General features: G+C 36.0%; 1 long non-coding RNA gene across 1 annotated transcript; it reads left to right on the forward strand.

Moving 5' to 3' along the window:
• Positions 1–15,354: 15,354 nt before the first annotated feature.
• On the forward strand, positions 15,355–17,981 carry LOC104216302 (uncharacterized). Its single transcript, XR_708446.2, has 2 exons — positions 15,355–15,500; positions 16,206–17,981. It is a non-coding gene; the product is annotated as an uncharacterized lncRNA (long non-coding RNA).
• The last annotated feature ends 905 nt before the right edge of the window (positions 17,982–18,886 follow it).

An 18,886-nucleotide genomic window follows, 5' to 3' on the forward strand; every position in this document is an offset into this window, starting at 1 on the left:
AATATAAGAAGAAGAAAGTCAGCAACGTAATACGTAACACAGCAACAGCAACAATAACCAGCAATAACCAGTCAACGAAAATCCCAGTGACAGCTTTGAAAAATTCAAAATAAAATCCAGGAATGCCGAAAATAATGGACAGAAACCAAAGGAAATTTTCAGATTTTTGAAAGGCTAGTTAATCTTCAACCCTTAATTTCTACACCTGTATACCAGAATATTTCTCAGGTGTGTACTACTTTCTCTTCTAATTTTCAAATTTTTTTATTTTTATTTTTTCTTTGTATGTTTTTCTTTTCTTGAGAGTTTCAATGTTTTTTTCGGAATAAATGTTCAGCTCTTTTTTTTTCTAATCTCTCTTTTTTTTCTCTGTCTGTGTATATCCCCTATATCTGATTTCAAGACTTCTACTTATATCCCATCTCATAAATCTTTTAATCAATTAAAATCAACCCATTTTCTCTACCAAACCCATTATCTTCCCACTCATCCCCATTACATTAAATAAACATATCACACCACCCCATTATATTTTGTCCCCCATGCCTAACATAAAATAATGCAAGATTCCCCCTTTAAATTAAATCTTGTCCCCCCTTTATATTAAATAATCATATCACAACCCACCCCATTTCATTTTGTCCCCCATGCTTCAAATAAACAATTACAAAATGTACAATTCCTAAACTACCCCTTCTGACCTTACTGAAATTACCAAACTACCCCTGAACGTATTACAAATTTACCAAACTACCCATCAGCTATAACACATCAATTAATCAAACTTAACCAAAATATAGACAATATGATCAATTTCTAACAATGTTCAAACAACAATATGAACACGGATGAACATCATAACAACAATATCACATGAACATGATTTTAACAACATTTCAACAACAAATCACATGAACACAAATTGAACAACCAAGAACAACTAAAATTTGATTGAACAATATTTTTGGCAACAACAAACCTATTTTTCGGATTTAAACAACAACAACAATCAAACAAGTATATTTAGATTCCTAAATTCAATAATATTGAACTTAAAATCAACTCTAACAACATTACAACAAACAATTCTTATATTAAACTTTAAACAAGATTATGAGAACAATTCAAGAAATAATCATAAATGGTAAACAAGAAATCAAACTATACAAAATTCGGATTCAAGATCATCCAAACATGAACATGAATGAATCTATTTTAACACAACAAACATGACGGATTAAACGATTAAATCAATATATTCCTTTAACACAACTAAATTCTTTAAACAAATAACAAGATCGACGAAGAAACAATTATGAACTTAAACTTGCAAACAATTTCTAACAATACATCAAATACATGAAACAAATTGAAGAAACAATTAATTAAATTTCAATTTGAATCTAACAAATATTAAACTAACAAATATTCACTTAAACAATAATACAAACATGAAATAAACATGAAAACAACTAATTAAACTTCTATTTTGAAATCTGAAAATTAATTTTAACAAAGCACATGAACATGAACAAACTAGAAAAACGAATTTCAACGATGAACAACGAACAAAACAAGAATCAAATATTTAACGATTTTAACTTTGAGAAATATAAAAACGAAAATGGACAAAATAAAATTCAAAACTACTAACCGGATTGAAACGACGAACGACTAACCAACGACGAACTCGAACTTAGTCTTCAACGAAAACCCACCTTCCTTTAAACTCGACGAACTCACAATGACAAACGACGACCTCGACGGATTGAAACTGAGGAACGACGAACAGCAGCCATGAGAGCTCGAGCTCGAGCTATAATCAATGGCAACGACGAAGGGCAAAGCAGCGGGGAGCAGAAATGGGCAGCAGTGCGCACAACGGAGGTTTGACGAAGAAGATGAAGCAACGGAGAAACCATGGACGACGTCGACGGAAAAGATGAAGACGTGAAGATGGAGGGGAAGCCATGGTTGGGGTGTAAGGGGGGCAGCCATGGTTGTGTTTTTTTTAGCTTGGGGAAGATGATGAAAAGAGAGAAAGAGAAGAAAGGGGGGGGGGGGGGGCGGATTGGTTAGGTCTTTTTAGGGTTTTCTTACTATTTTTTTTTTGTTTTTCTTTGTTTTATTTTTTGAAATGCAAGATAATAGGGTGTTGGGTTATGGACCGGGTTGACCCAGTTCGAAATGGACTGGGTCGTAGGGAAGATTGGGCCATTTTTTGGGCCTGTGGCTTGAAATTGAAGAAGAGGCCCAATTCCGACTTTCTTTATATTTTCGCTCTCTTTTCTTCTTTTATTTTTCTAAAACTAAATTATAAAAATACTTAAACTATTATTAAGAACTAAATTAAGTTATAAAAGCGCAAATTAACTCTCAATAACAATTAACGCACAATTAAGTATTAATTAAGCATAAAATTGTATATTTGGACATTAAATGCTAAAAATGCAAACGATGCCTATTTTTGTAATTTTTAATTTTTGTAAAACAAATTTAATTATTATCAATTGTAGAATTAAATCCTACATGCAAAATGCGACATATTTTTGTATTTTTTATTAATTTAGCAAATAAACACGCACAGACAAATACAAATAATTATTCAAAATATCACAAAATTGCACACCAAAGAAAAATCATTTTATTTTTGAATTTTTTGGGAGTAATTCTCATATAGGGCAAAAATCACGTGCTTACAGCTGCCCCTCTTTGCCCGGAGACACGAAGGGTTTTCGTGCAAAGATAAAGCGAGCGATTTACGTAGCAGCAATTAATGGTTCTAGAATGGCTTTGAGGGTTACAAGGTCATATGGCATCATCCTAATTTCGTTCTCTTCAATCCTTCCTTCTCTTTCTTTCCAATACCTTTTATCACTCTTTTCTCTTTTATCTTTTCCCCCTTTTTTTATGCAAGAATAATTTGATCGAACTCGTTGTAGGTTGCCTACGTATCATGTCCCTCATGAATCAGACCAAGCGTAGTTCTGGAAAAGTGATGGAGAATAAACTAAAAACAAAATCTTTTTGGGATTTTTCATTTAAAACCTTTCGATATTAAAATACAAAGGGAAGTACGATAATGAAAGACATGACAGACTCGACTACACTATGACAGACTCTGGCATTACCTAAAGGACTCAGTACTCCTAGACAAGACGCTAAAGTAAAAGACAACACAAGATAATCTCAAAACATCTAGATAGAATGACTCCTCAAGCTACTCTTTAATGCGACGGTCCTGGCTGGAATGGTTCTGATGAAGATCCAGATGGCCCCGTCAATCCTGTCGAATCTAAGCTCTGTATTATACCCTGCAAAGACACCTCGAAGCTGGGAATGAGAACTTTGGAATGCGCGCCTGCATCTGGAAGGCTGGCTCTAATAAGGTACTCACGGTGCTGTCTCGTGTTCTCTACCAACCCTGCCAACTGTGATCTCAGTGACTGAAGTGTAGCTCGAACCCCAACCCTTTCTGCTGCATGGGCCTCCTCTGCCTGGGTAAATCGATCTATCAACTGTCTAAGCAATATCCGTGAGGTGGCCTCCTCATCAAATACTCCTCTAACACGCCGGGCCAATGGCCTGCTAACCCCCCACTGAGTAGATTGTAGCCATATGAAGTACTCATGGGTATACCCAGGTGAACGTGGGTCAGCAGCTAAAGTATCCCTACCCATCTTCATTGCATGACGCCAATAGATCTGGATGTCGACCTCCCTGTGCGGCATAATGTCAAATTCCCTAATGAAGTCACGAGAATCAGGAATGTAGGGGACTTCTTGCCACCTCCCTAACTGACGCATCGCTCTAGTAGGGGTATATGGTCTAGTACACCAAAGTCCAATCAGTACCAAGAAGTCTTGCACGCGAGACCCTGCTAAGATCACGTCCAAATCAATCCATAGGTATGACCACAAAATCTTCTCTTCAGTCAAGGATCCTAAATAATCAACCCAATCCTGAACTCCGAGTGGTAAGGCAAACTTATCGAACGTCATCCTATGCTCGATGAACTTCACTCGATCTCTCAGACAACAGTCAATCACATCTTTCTCAAACATGATGGCGGGATGTAAGTGTTCCATCATCCACAGCTGTAGCAACAAGTTGCTTCCCTCAAAGAACCTTCCACCTTCTCGAATCCTGGTCAAAGCACGATAGATCTCTGCCAAAATTGTCGGAACCACGGTGACCTTACTACTGTGTTTATCATGGAAGAGTGCAAAGGCTATTGACCCCAGGCGCGTGCTAATATGTCTACCCTCCAAAGGAAATACCAGGAGACCCAACAATGCAATAGCGAAGACCATAGGTACCCAATAGGACGAGCAAACCTCTCGAATAAAAAGTCCAAAGGTACCCAAGATTGATCTAGACATCCCATGTGAGTTTCCAAATCCATTCCTATGATTTTAAGGAACTTGGTGCTCGAATGAGCCCTTGTGTAAATCAAATCCTTGTCTAGGTATGGCAGGCGGGTTAACCCGGCTATCTCAACTAAGGTGGGTGTCATCTCAAGATCCCCAAACTTGAATATCATTCCTTGTGGGTCCTAAAATGTCAACATTGCTTCAACAAGGTCGGGACGGGGAGTGATGTCCATCAAAGAAATAAGAGTCCCTAATTTACCCATCAAATCATGCTGCTCAAGTAATGTGAACATGTTCCACCATTTTACTAGCCTTCTAGAGACTTTGACCACCATTGACACTCTAGCATTGGTGAGTGGATACATACCTGAATGAGAAAACATGGTTAATGACTCAAGACATTATGTGACACCACAACATTTCCTAGGGGACTGTTGGGCTATTTCTGCAAAATGGCCTGAGGGGCCAAAAGTGGCTAAAATGCAAACTCAAGAAAGGTGACATCAAAGACATGAGAATACCTCACTAAAGCTTATATGACTTCAAAATCCCAATAATCATGGCCCAAAATTGATTTGTAGAAATGACCCGTTTTGCAAAAACGACCGATATGGCCAATAGTGGCTAAAGATGCAAACTTGAAAAGAATGGACCTTAAAATAATATGACGCATAGTTGTGGACTCAAGATCCTAAGACATGAGCTATTAAACCACTTTTGCGAAAATGACCCCATTTTGCAAGAATGGCTGATGTGGTCGAAAGTGGCTAGAAATGCAAGATTTGGCTAAGACCCCGCAAAACCAAGAACCTAAGACACTAGGAAGATCGGACCCTATGTGGGTTGCCTACGTATCACGTCTCGAAAGACGAGAATCAAGTTCGCGTAGTTCTAGAAGATCGGACATGGAGGAAAGCCTAAAAATGCAACTAATTTGGAAAACCATATTTTTGTGTTTTTGAGAAATGCTAGAAAAATGTAAAATCTTTTTGGATTTTCTATTTTCAATTTTTTTTGTCTTTTTGGAAAGTAATGGAAAAGTGTAAAATCTTTTTGGATTTTCTTTTTTATTTTTAGAAAATAATGGGAAAGTGTAAAATCACCTACTTCATTTTATATTTCATCCTCAGATATCCTTGGTCTGCCAAATGACCCTTTTACCCCTAAAGAGATGCGACATGTAGCACATAGGGATGATTAAATATCTTTTCGGGCCATAAACCCATTTTGACATAATTTGGGTAGGCCTCCTACAACGGGACACGGTTCCTGGGACCGAACCCTGCTAGGTTTGATATGATGCACATAAGTATGACCTAAAGGTTGACCTACGGTTAGGGTTCACTAGACAAGGTAATTCGGGGCGGCACGTGGTCGATGGCGGTTACTCTAGCTGTCTGCCCACTCCACGCTCCCACGCCACCCTTCTAAAGAAATGGGTGACTCACAAAAGGCCGTTTACACTCAAACGTACTCCGGAAGACTTGTTGAAGAAAGAAGACTCGGGGTTATGCAAATGATGACAGTTATAAAGCAGTAAACACATATAACAAAAATTGTAAACACATAAGCAATTAGCAAATAATAACAAAAATATAAAAACATGACAAAAGTCAAGTAAAGCTAATGTAAGAGCGTAAAAACCTCAACCAAATATTCTAAAAGCCAACAAAATCAAGTACTAGCTCGAACCTGCTAAGTACATGGGGTCTCCCCAGCAAAATCGCCAGAGATGTCACACCCCTTTTTTAAACAAACTCCACTAAACCCTCTTAAATTAATAAAAAAAGATTTAGTAAAGCTTGAAAAGGTTTTTCAATTTTTAAAGTGACAAAAATTTGTGTTCGAAAGGAAATATCTCAGAGCCGCCACCTGACAGTGATTTCAGTGTGCCAGGCCACTGTTTTTTTTTTAAAAAAATAATTTTTTTCCTTTAAAACACTTTAGGTTACAAAACTAAATCTGCACCAGAGATTTGGGTAAGGGGGTTCATTTGAATCGGGAAGAAGGTGTTAGGTACTCCCCGAATCCCGTAACTAGCACGGTTGTATACTCGATCAAGTTGGCTTTTAAAATATTCAGATTGAGCTAAAACAAATACAGAAAAGAAAAACAAACACACAAGAGGCTCGAGGTCGTTCTCACCTAATAAAAGAAAGATAAAAACAAAAGTGAAATAGAAATAAAAGTACTACGAGTTCGCTTTCGGCCTCCAGTTACAGAATACTACGAGGTATTCCCCGAAATAAAATATGTACAAATCCTTCGGGGCATTCCCCGGATAAATTTAACTAAGGGAATGACCTCTCACCTCGAAACCAACACAAATCCTAAAGCTTGCCTACCCAAATGATGACGGCCTAACATGCTCCTAGCGGGCAATATAATAAAAGCAAAACAAATAAAAACTAAATATATAAAGTTAAGTTCATGTTCATTCCCTTTTTAACTTTTCGTTTTTATTAGACTGAGCCCGACACCTAAAGCATGGAGACAAATCAATCGTTAATGGGCTTTGGACTTTCCATACTCCCACGGCCCAACAATCATCCAAACAATTTCATATCCAACAACCAATCAGTGAAATAACAAATAACATCCAATTCTCATGGAGAGGAAAAATACAGTAAAGAAAATGAATTGAAGCATGACAAGAACAGCCATGTCCACCTCACCATCCCTTTGGAGACCAAATAATTGCATACTTCCCTTTCTTCACAAACAATTACTCGTTACCAATAAAATCACATAAGCACATGTTTACCCATTTAATTACTATTCTAATTCCCACTGTAAACTCAAAAATGCATTCGACACCGGAAAACAACGCCCTTTTTCATTGCATAAGAAAACAATCATACAGTAAATAATCAACGCCCATTAGATCAAGCCTGTTATTATGAAAAGTTCATGTACACTAGCACACATTTGAGCAAATAAACTGAATAATTATGCAAACTGTTGATGCGGACACAAACTACAGTTCTGGTAATCGAACACTTAACATGCCAAGATTGACCATGATGAAAGTAAACTAATCCAAACTTAGTTTGCAACCCAGGAGATTAAGCGCAATCAGCAGCCTAATACCAGTTGATTAATGCCACACCCTTCTCCAAAATGTACACTATTTGATTTACTAACTCATGATCGAACTGACTATATGGGAAAACAACTCACAAATCCAAGCGAACTGAACTATTTTGTCTAGTCATGGAAACAACAAAGAAATTCTAGTTCAACACATGTGAGAAAGTGTGATTCCGTTTCAGATATGGATAACTGAAAGGCATAGTTTTATTTGTAAGCATGTTTCAAAGAGTATGAAAATCCAAACTCGGAACTCCAAACCTTAAACAGAGATGAAGTCAAAGAACATACTACTCTAATGGCTGAAGGCCTTCGACTACTTAACCATAAGCAAAAACAATGACAAATCAACTTTTCGCTCGACACAATGAATACACAGTTTCATCGCGATTGGTTCTAAAACTTCAAATATCAATCTGACTGAACCAAACAGGGATCCGAACAGTTCATGCTCGTTTATCATCTAGGAGGTTTCACCAAAAAAATTCAACGCACATACAATCGACACAGAACGTAGACTCGAATCAGAGGGAAGTTAAACAGAATCTTCGAAATCACTGCTTATTTAATCCATTTTTAATGACTACTATACATTTCAATCCATTCCAAACAAATTCAAATAAAGAAGAGGGACGCGGGAATTAACCTGTAAAGTTGAACTCCTCTTTAAGTAACAATATATGATTCAACGGAAGCTCGGCTTCAATTCCCAAAATTCTAACGAAGAAACAAGCAAATGAATCGGATAGAAGCTCGGACGGAACTTCAGATTGGCGGCTGATATCGAACCTCGAACCTCAGCTAAACTCCATTTCGAACAAGAATCCAGAAGAAGAAACTGACTATTTTTTTTTTGTATTTTTCTGACTTTGATGTAAAATCCGAATCAGAAGAAACTAATTTTTGTTCTTTTTATATATGAAAAACGAAACAAAATAGAATCAAATAACACTAAAAGAAAACTTTAATTTTTGAATGAATTGAAATTTACGGAACAACCAAAAATCCGAAAAACCCTAGCTCTTTTTGTCAAGAAATTCTCCAAATTTTTCTCCTCCTTTTCTGTCCGAAAAACATCAAATATATAGCTCTCTCTCGAAGCTTCCTCCTCCTTCTTCTCCAAGAAAGCATGTGGGACCACCAGATAAAATCCGAAAATCCCTTTCACAAATAAAAATAGGAAAAATAGAGATTTTTGGACAAAAATTTCATCCAACGATTTCCATTCTTCCCAGATTTATTCAAGGGTCCGGATTTTCCGTTTAAACGAAAGAAATAGAAGAAGAAATCCACGTGAATCGGATTGAAATGATGAGATTCGTTGGGATTTTGCTACGTGGAAGATGAAACGAAGGGAAGGAGGGACCATAGGGGACCAGTGCTTACGTGGAGTGCCGGATTTTGGTTGATTTTCGGCGGGTTTAGGGTGGCTGGGACGCGGCAGAGATGGAGATGGGGGTTGGGTGCGGCTGAAGTTGTATTTTTAGGTTTAGGGTTATATTTAAGAATTATTAGGTTTTTATGTTATGGTGGGGAGGAATAGGGGTTGTTGGATCTAGGAGTTTGGACGGCTGAGATTAAAGGGAAAATGGGGCGGGTAGATGGGTTAATCCGGTTTGGGCTTGGGGCGTGGGTCAGGGTTATCCGATTTTGGGCTTCTTTTTGCCTGAAATTGGGCCAAAAAAAAATTTGGGACTTTTAACTCTTTTAAACCATAAATAGATAAAACTTGATCCTTTCTTTTAAAATGATTTAAAATTAATTATAATTAATTAAAGTAAAATATGTCATACTATGAAATATATATATATATATATATATATATATATATATATATATATATATATATATATATATATATATATTTTATATATCATTTTTATATAAATTATTATACTCAAAATAAAAGTGAAAAATCATGGTAAAAACAAAAGATATGGCTATAAAATATTAATAACCTAAACTAAATAGAAATAAGGTAAAATATGAAACTATATATATATATAGTTTTTTTCTTTTTTTTTGTGCCTTAGTATTTATTTATTTATTTATTTTAGTTTTTTTTTGTGCCTTAAAAATAAAATTAAAATTAGTAATAAAGTAAAATCTTATAGAAACAAACCCAAATAAATATTCTAAACATACTAGGACTATTAGAGCTGATTCGAATGTGTGAGTCAAAAATTACATGTCTACAACTACTGGAAAAAGGTGGGCATACATCTGCCTTTAAGCACAATTGCACAGGCGGCACTAGTACTGATGTAATATTTCTCTAACATTAGTAATAATACTTCCTTTCACAAAAAAAAAAAAAAAAAAAAAAAAACTAAATTCTCAACCAGAGAATGATCAATAAAGCTTCCTTTTAAATATCGAACATGGTAGTTTCATGTTTCTATCTTTTTGATATGGTGATCAATGACTGAACTCATTTTTTAGAGTTCAATTTTAATGAATATTTACAATTTTTCCAATTTTTAGCACTGAACTCATTATATTTTTAAAGTTATGGGTTCATATCTACTATTTTTCCAATTTTAATGAATTTTTACATATAAATTTTTATTCCGCATCGAAAGTTATGGATTTAATTGAATCCGCCGAATATACACTACCTCCATCCCTGATGGTGATAATATTTAATCGGAGTAGGTTCAACTTGTTATATGTTACAAATATGTTCAAGACATGAATCATGCAAGATTTGATTACACATTTGATAACTTAATCTTGTAATTCATCCACAAAAACAAAAGAGTTATGTTAAAGGAAAAGAGGCGTACCTTTGATGCAGGGGAAGAGGCGTACCTTTGCTCCTCAATTCTTGTAATTTTTAGTATTTTAGGGTTTTCGCTTCTTTTAGTTTATGTTTTGGCTCACTGGTCTCTCTAATAGGAAAAGAAGACTGTGATTTAGGCACAAAAAAATTAGAGGGAAATAATTTGGAAGGAACTTTTTTCTTTTGGTAAAATCGTATTTTATTTTTCAAATTGTAAATTCATGTTTCCCTCCTCCTAAAATCAAACCAACAAAAAGAAGTTAGATAAGAATATTATTAAAATAAACACATTTTCATTCCATATAATTTAATTATATTTATGTGTTTTAGTTTGTAACTTATTAATATAACTATATTTTATTAACATAACTATTCTCGAAGTACTTGAACATGATAAAGCTTGAGTGATACTTAGTGAAGTTTTATTTAAATTTGATAAATTAGTTAATAAATATTAATTAGAGATGATCACCTTATTTATTTTTATTATATGTGAAACTTACTAGTAATCTAGTAAACTCCTGCAAAATTAGGTCGAATAGAACGATGAACATCTCTAATTACACTAAAAGGTATTGTTTTGATTAAAAAAAGGTCTAAGTAACATAATTATTCTCGAAGCATTTGTTCGGATAAATCTTGAGTGATACTTGGTGAAGTTTTTGTAACGATCCGGCCGGTCATTTCGAGAGTTATAGCCCCATTCTCGTATTTCCTGCTTCTTTTGTATTCTACAGCTGTATTATGACTTATCGGGTTAGTTGGTTCGGGTTTGGAGTGATTTTGGAGTGAATTGAGACACTTAGTCTCTTATTTGAAAGCTTAAGTTGGAAGAGTTGACCGGATGTTGACTTATGTATAAACGACCTCAGTTGAATTTTGATGGTTCCGTTAGATTCGTTAGGTGATTTTGGATCTTAGGAGAGCGTCCAGAATGTGATTTAGAAGTTTGTGGTAGAATTAGGCATGAATTGGCGAAAGTTGAAATTTTGGCAATTTTGGCCAGCAGTGAAAATTTTGATACCGGGGTCGGAATGGAATTTTGGAAGTTGGAGTAGGTCCGTGGTATCATTTCTGACTTGTGTGTAAAATTTGAGGTAATTCGGACGTGATTTGATACTTTTGTTTTGGTAATGTGTCGGTTTGCCTAGTACAAAGATAAGTGCCATCACGACAGGTTAGTTTTTGGATCGTGGCAGTTTTATTTAAATTCGAGATAGGAGTTAATCAATGTTAACTAGAGATGATCACCCTACTTATTTAATTTATCTTATGAGTAAGATCATGTACTATTAGGTCGAACTGAATGATGAACACCTCTAATTAACCTAAAAAGTATTGTTTCAATAGAACGAATCCGAGTAAAATAACTATTCTAAAAAACATTTGATCAAGATAGATTTTGAGTGATACTTGGTGAAATTTTTATTTAAACTTGATATAATAGTTAATCAAAGTCAATTAGAGATATTATGAAATTAAGTCAAAAGAACACCTCTAATTACCCTAAAAGGTATTGTTTCGATAGAACACGTCTGAGTAAAATAACTATCTCGAAGTATTTGATCATGATAGAACTTGAGTGATAGCTTGGTGAAGTTTAATTTAAATTGATATAATAGTTAATCATTAATAATTACATATGATCACCCTATTTGTAACGACCCAATCGGTCGTTTTGAGCTTTTGCACTTTGCACGTCAGTTCTCGGGCATGACTAGCCCTGTGTGATGTATTATGACTTATGTAAATTATCGGTTTTGATTTTCAGGGTAATCGGAATGAATTTGGAAGAACAGTTTTCATTTGAAGCTTGAAATTTGAAAAGGTTGACCAAGATTTGACTTGTTGGTATATGATCTCGGATCGAAATTTTTATGATTTGGTTAGCTCCGTTAGGTGATTCGGGACTTAGGAGCGTGATCAGAATGCATTTTGGAAGTCCGTGGAAGGTTTAGGCTTGAATTGGCGAAATTGAGATTTTGGCGTTTTCCGGTTGATAGGTGAGATTTTGATATAGGGGTCAGAATGGAATTTCGAGAGTTGCAGTAGTTCCGTTGTATCATTTGGGATGTGTGTGCAAAATTTCAGGTCATTCGGACGTGGTTTGGTTGGGTTTTTTATCAAAAGCGTAATTCTGAAGATTTTTGAAATTCTTAGGCTTGAATTCGATGCAAATTTGGTGTTTTAATGTTGTTTTGAGTGTTCCGAAGGTTGGAACAAGTTTGAATGATGTTATGGGATATGTTAGCATATTTGGTTGAGGTCTCGAGGGCCTCGAGTGAGTTTTGAGTGGTCAATCGGACCATTTCATGATGATTTGAAATTGCAGAAATTGCAGAAATTGCTGATTAGTGTTGCAGAGAAAATGGCCTTCGCGTTCGCGAGTAGGCCCTCGCGTTCGCGAAGGGTTAGCTGGTGAAGGCTGGAATTTTAGCCTTCGTGTTCGCGAGGCAGGCTCCGCGTTCGCGAAGGGCTGTGTGATTGGTCATCGCGTTCTCTTGAAGTGGACCGTGTTCGCATAAGAGAAATTGGGTAACTGAGCTTCAAGGTGTTTATTCATCGCGTTCACGAGAGAGGTTACACGATCACGAAGGGTTAGTCTGTGGAAGCATCGTGTTTGCGAGTGGCAATACGCGATAGCGAAGAAGGATTTTTGGTCAAAGCTGGATGATGCTTCGCAAACGCAAGGCTTTGACCGCGTTCGCGAAGAAGGTTTTTGATGCCTAGGCAGAATGTTTAAATAGCCATTGTCCGCGATTTTGGGACTAACTTTCACCATTTGTGGGCAATTTTGGAGCTTTTTGAGAGGATTTGAAGAGAGATTCAAGAGATAACACCTGGAGGTAAGATTTTTGAACTCTATACTCGATCCTATGTGGATTATTCCTTGTTTAATCATGAAAATGTGGAAATTAAAGCCTAAAATTGGGGAATTAGGGCTTGAATTTGGAGAGTGTAAATTGGGAATTTGAGGGGGCAGTTGAAGTCCAATTTTGATGTTCTTGGTATGTATAAACTCGTGAGAGGATGATGATTCCATTGATATTAATTTTGTCGGATTCCAAGACATGGGCCCGGGGGGCCGGGTTTGAGCAATTTCGGGATTTTTTATGTAAATTGGATATTTTCGAGTGAGCTTTATTTCCCTAGCATATTTTAATGGTTATGTACTAATTATGGCTAGATTCGGAGCATCCGGAGGTCGATTCGTGGGGGCAAAGGCATCGCGGGCTAGAGTTTGGACCGGATCGAGGTGAGTAATGATTGTAAATGATGTTCTGAGGGTATGAAACCCCAGATTACACATCATTGTGCTATATTGAGGTAACGCACACGCTGGATGATAAGCGTGGGGTTGTGTACTATTGGGGATTGTGACTTAATCCGTCCCGAATGACTATTTTACCGCATATTTGACTGAAAATCTATTTTCTATCATCATGTTTTGGGCTAAATATCATATTTGGGTTTCGTGCCAACTATTTGAACCCTTAGGGGATTTTATTGATATTTTCTCACTGTCTTGACTTTATATTTGAACTCAGTCATGCTATATTTCACTATTTTCATAACTCAGCCATGTTTATTCTGTTTTAATATATCAAATGATATTTCAAATAATATTTTGGGCTGAGCATCATGTTGTACTATTACCTGAGTGACTTATGTGATTTTGACTGAGTAAGGTCGAGGGCCTGTATTGTGAGGATACTTTTGGGTCGGGCTGCACGCTGCAGCGGTGATACACTGATTATGATTATGAGGCCGAGGGCCTGAGTTTTATACGCCATGAGGTGGCTTGTTGATATGAGCGCTCAATATCAGATATGCATCGATGACTTGTGATTCCCCGATCGAGGGACGAAGTGTGATCTCTGTATATTGATGTCGGCTAGTCTAGAGGACTTGAGGCTGGATTTTTGCCTATAGCTTGAGCTCTGAGCTGATGATTGCGTGAGCGCGTGCTTCTGGATCTACATGTTCTGTTATGTCCCTATTGAGAGAAGTAATGACTAGATATCTACGTGATGAGTATGTTATGACTGCGAGATGTGTTCATATGAACCGAATGAGGCAAGAAGGGTTTGCTTTGGGGCGGTAAGGACTATCCGCAGTCTCGTGTTTCTCCCCCTTATCATTTCTATCTCGTGTTCTCCCCCTTATCATTTCTATCTCTTTATCAGACAGTTTGTAATAGTTTATAGATTTCTCAAACTTGTATTAGAACTTGTAGATGCTTATGACTAGTGACATCCTGTATCGGGCTGTGTTGGGTGGTTCTTCGGCATATTTATACTATTGACTGCTTAAACCTTGGTTTATTTATCATGCTTTAGACTTGAATCTTATTGTTTAATTGCTTAAAAATTAAAATGGAAAGTGTCGGCTAGCCTTGTCTTCACGAGAGGTGTCATCACGACCGGGTCTGGGTTTATGATCGTGACACTATTTATTCTAATTATATGTGAAACTTACAAGTAATTAAGACAGTAAGCTCCTGCAAATTTGGATCGAATTGAACAATGAACACCACAAATTACATTAAAAGGTACTATTTCATCGAACATGTCCATCCAAAATAACTATTCTCAAAGTACTTGATCATGGTGAAGCTTGAGCGAACGTGATAAAGCTTTACCTAAATTCGATAAAAGAGTTTATCAATGTTAACTAGAGATTATCATACTATTTATTTAAATTATATTAGAAACTTACAAGTAAGATCCTGTACAACTGGATTGAACTAAATGATCAATACCTCTAATTACCCCAAAAGGTATTATTTTGATAGAACATGTCCCATAAAATAACTATTCTCGAAGCACTCGATCAGAATGGATTTTGAGCGATTCTTGATGAAGTTTTGTTTAAATTCGATATAAAAGTCAACAAAAATTAATTAGAGATAATCACCTTATTTATTTAAATTAGTCTGAGACTTACAAGAAAGTACCCGTAAAATTAAGTTGAATCCAAGAATGAACACCTCTAAAATTTTAAATCTTAAACATATATAAAGTATTATGGACCAAAGTGTATAATATGCAACTTTGACATATATGTGCATTCTTTAGAACAGGATGTACAATTCCCATAAGTGTCCCTCTATTTGATCTAATTTACATCGTACCAAAAGATCCCTAAACCCTCATCTCTCAAAATTAATTTCTCTTCCAAATTTCTCTCAATGATGAGGCCTCAACCTCATTCTTCATCTCCGCTGGCAGCAATTGGCGATATCATCCGGCAGAGTAAGTTTATTTTTCTCTGTTTTCTGAAGTTTCTTTCTTCTTATTCGCGTAAAACTAGAATCTCTTTCTTCTGTTTCTTTCTAGTCGAAGGTTCACTGTTGGGCTGCTTAGAATGCTAATTGTTGTGGTGAATATTAATTTGGTGTTGAATACTGATAGTTGTTGTTTAGGAGCAAAAAGTGGGATTTTGCGTATCGGGGTTGCTATGGCATATGGCCTCTTCCAGCATGAAAGATGTACTGCTTGTTTAATGTGATTTTGTTTTATCACTTTGTGTGTATTGTTGGGGTCCTCAAAAGAATTAAAATTAGATCAAGTAATGTACATTAATTAATAATGATTAATAGAGTTTATGAGTTAAGCGATAAAAATTTATGGGCAAATACTCTGGCTATCTTAGACTAATTGTTACATACAGAATCACATATTTTAGTAGCAATTGCTACGGATTCTTTCATCCAGTACATAATACCTTCCAGTTTTTCATTATCACAAACATCTTACCGTAAGAATTAGTAATGTGATTATGGATTGCTTTCAAATTATGTATTCGGAAAATGTTTCTTTGGATTTATTCTCTATCTTTTGTAAAAGTTGCTATCTGATTCAAGATATATAAGTGAAATTAGCCTCTAAATTGTATAATCATGGTTAAGTGATCTTTCTTTTTTAAGCATCTTGATCTTATTTTATTTTTCTTTATAGGAAATTTTGAAATGGACAAGACTTGGATGCCTGTAACGATAGATTGAGCGATGTATATTTAAAAGGAGTTGAGAATTTTCTTTAATTTGCTTTTAAGCACACAGAACCAGAAGGTGAAATTCCTTGCCCTTGTAAAAAATGCAACAATGTTTTTCATAAAACTAGAGACGAAGTAAAGGAACATTTAATAATTTTTGGGATAGTAAAGGGCTACACTCGTTGGCTTTTTCATGGAGAATTTGCAGCCAAAGAGCAAAGCACTAACAATAATGAAATAAGACAAGAGGAAGTAAGAAAAGAGCAAGGTGATGATACATTTGAAATGATTTATGATGCTACTGGCCCTGATATCAATTCTGGTGGGGTTGATCCTTCTGAACCAGCTTCGGAATTTTCCAAATTACTGGAGGATGCCGCACAATAACTTTATCCTGGTTGCGAGAAATTCTCCAAGTTGTCACTGATTGTGGAGCTGTTCCAAATTAAGTGCCTTTATGGATTGAGTGATAAAGCAACTGACTGTATAATGAAGTTAATTAAACGATCGCTTCCTTCTGGTGAAAATTTACCCGAATCATTCTATGGAGCAAAAAAAGTGATTCGAAGTTTAGGTCTTCGTTATGAAAAAATACATGCTTGCGAAAATGATTGTATGCTGTTTTGGAAACATAATGCAAAAGTTGAATCTTGCTTGGTTTGTGGTGAGTCTAGGTGGAAATCAAGGGAATGTCAAAAAGCTAATGGGGCTACTACAGAAAAAAGTGGGAGCAAAATTCCTCGAAAAGTTTTACGTTACTTTCCTTTGAAACCAAGATTGCAAAGGTTGTTTACGTCATCAGAAATAGCTTCAGACATAACATGGCATCATGATCAACGTTTTAAAGATGGGTTCTTAGACATCCAACCGACTCAGATGCATGGAAATATTTTGATACATCTAACCCGGGCTTTGCCAGAGATCCTCGTAATGTTAGACTTGGATTAGCATTTGATGGGATAAATCCTTTCGGCAATTTAAGTGTTTCTCATAGCACTTGGCCAGTAATTATTACTGTGTATAACCTACCCCGTTGGATGTGCATGAAGCAACCATATTACTTCTTGTCTTTGTTGATACCTGGCCCTAAAGCTCCTGGAAATGATATTGATGTGTACTTAGAACCTTTGGTGGATAAGTTGCAAGAATTGTGATATAATGGAGTCGATACATATGATGCTTCGAGAAAGGAGAACTTCTGTATGCGGGCATCACTCTTATGGACTATAAATGATTTTCCAGCTTATGCATACTTGTCTGGATGGAGCACAAATGGAGCTTTGGCTTGCCCTTCATGCAACAAAGAGACTCCTTCTACGCGATTAAAGTATGGTCGTATGTTCTCTTACATAGGTGCTCGTAGGTTTTTATCACCTAATCATAGGTGGCGGGGAAATAAACGTGATTTTAGTGGGGAAGTAGAAAGAAGACCTGCTCCAAAAATTCTCTCTGGAGATGATATTTTAAACCAGTTGGATAGCTTGGAAGACATTAAATTTGGTAAGACCCAAAAGAGAAAAAGATACGAAAAAAGTAAAGGCATTCATAATTGGAGGAAGAAAAGCATCTTTTTCAAACCTCCTTATTGGAAAAATAATCTAATACGTCACAATTTTGACGTCATGCATATTGAAAAAAATGTGTGTGACAATATTATTGGGACGTTATTAGATATGGAAGGAAAAATGAAAGATAATTTGAATGCTCGTCGTGATTTGAAGGAAATGGGTATAAGAAAAGATTTGCATCCAACTCAAAAAAATGGAAAGTGGTATTATCCAACAACATGCTATAGTTTATCACCAGATGAGAAGTCTAAAGTATGCAAGTTCTTGAAAACTATTAAGGTTCCAGATGGATATTCTTCCAATTTACCATGGTGTGTAAAGTTAGAGGATCGTAAAATTTATGGACTGAAGAGTCATGACTCTCATATTCTTTTGGAACAACTGCTTCCTTTTGCAATCCGCGAAATCTTGCCAAACCATGTCTATGCTACTATTACCGAGCTAAGCATTTTTGTCACGACCCAAAATCCACTAAGGGTCGTGATGGCGCCGGACACCATTTTCAGGCAAGCCAACACTAAATAACTAGTAATTTCTCGTTTTAGATATTTCAGAAATCGCTTCTGTTATACATTTAAACAATAAAGAATAAATTACACTGAATAAATAATAATGATATCTTTAACAATTTCAAAATATTGACTACTTCAATAGACATCCCAGAACCCGGTGTCACAAGTGCATGAGCATTTACTAGGGAATGGAATAAAAATACAATAACTGCCCGGAATAGAAGTGGACAGAAATGAAAATACAGTACAATACTCTGAAGGAGACTTTGCTGGCTACAGTCGTCTCGATAAATGCAACTCACCTAAGTCTCTGTATCAACCATGCCGTTATGCCACTAGCTACACATAAACTTGTGCAACAAAAATGCACAACAAATGTAGTATGAGTACAAAAACAACGTGTACCCAATGAGTATCCCGTCTAATCTCGAAGAAGTAGAGACGAGAGATCGATTTCGACACTTACTAGTCCAACAATAATATACCAATAATATAATAAATCAAGGATTTTTATAACATCACTGTAACTCAATAGAGTGAAGAAGTAAACCATTCTTTTATTCG

Source organism: Nicotiana sylvestris, chromosome 12, assembly GCF_000393655.2.
Source record: "Nicotiana sylvestris chromosome 12, ASM39365v2, whole genome shotgun sequence".
In the NCBI taxonomy this organism is placed as follows: domain Eukaryota; kingdom Viridiplantae; phylum Streptophyta; class Magnoliopsida; order Solanales; family Solanaceae; genus Nicotiana; species Nicotiana sylvestris.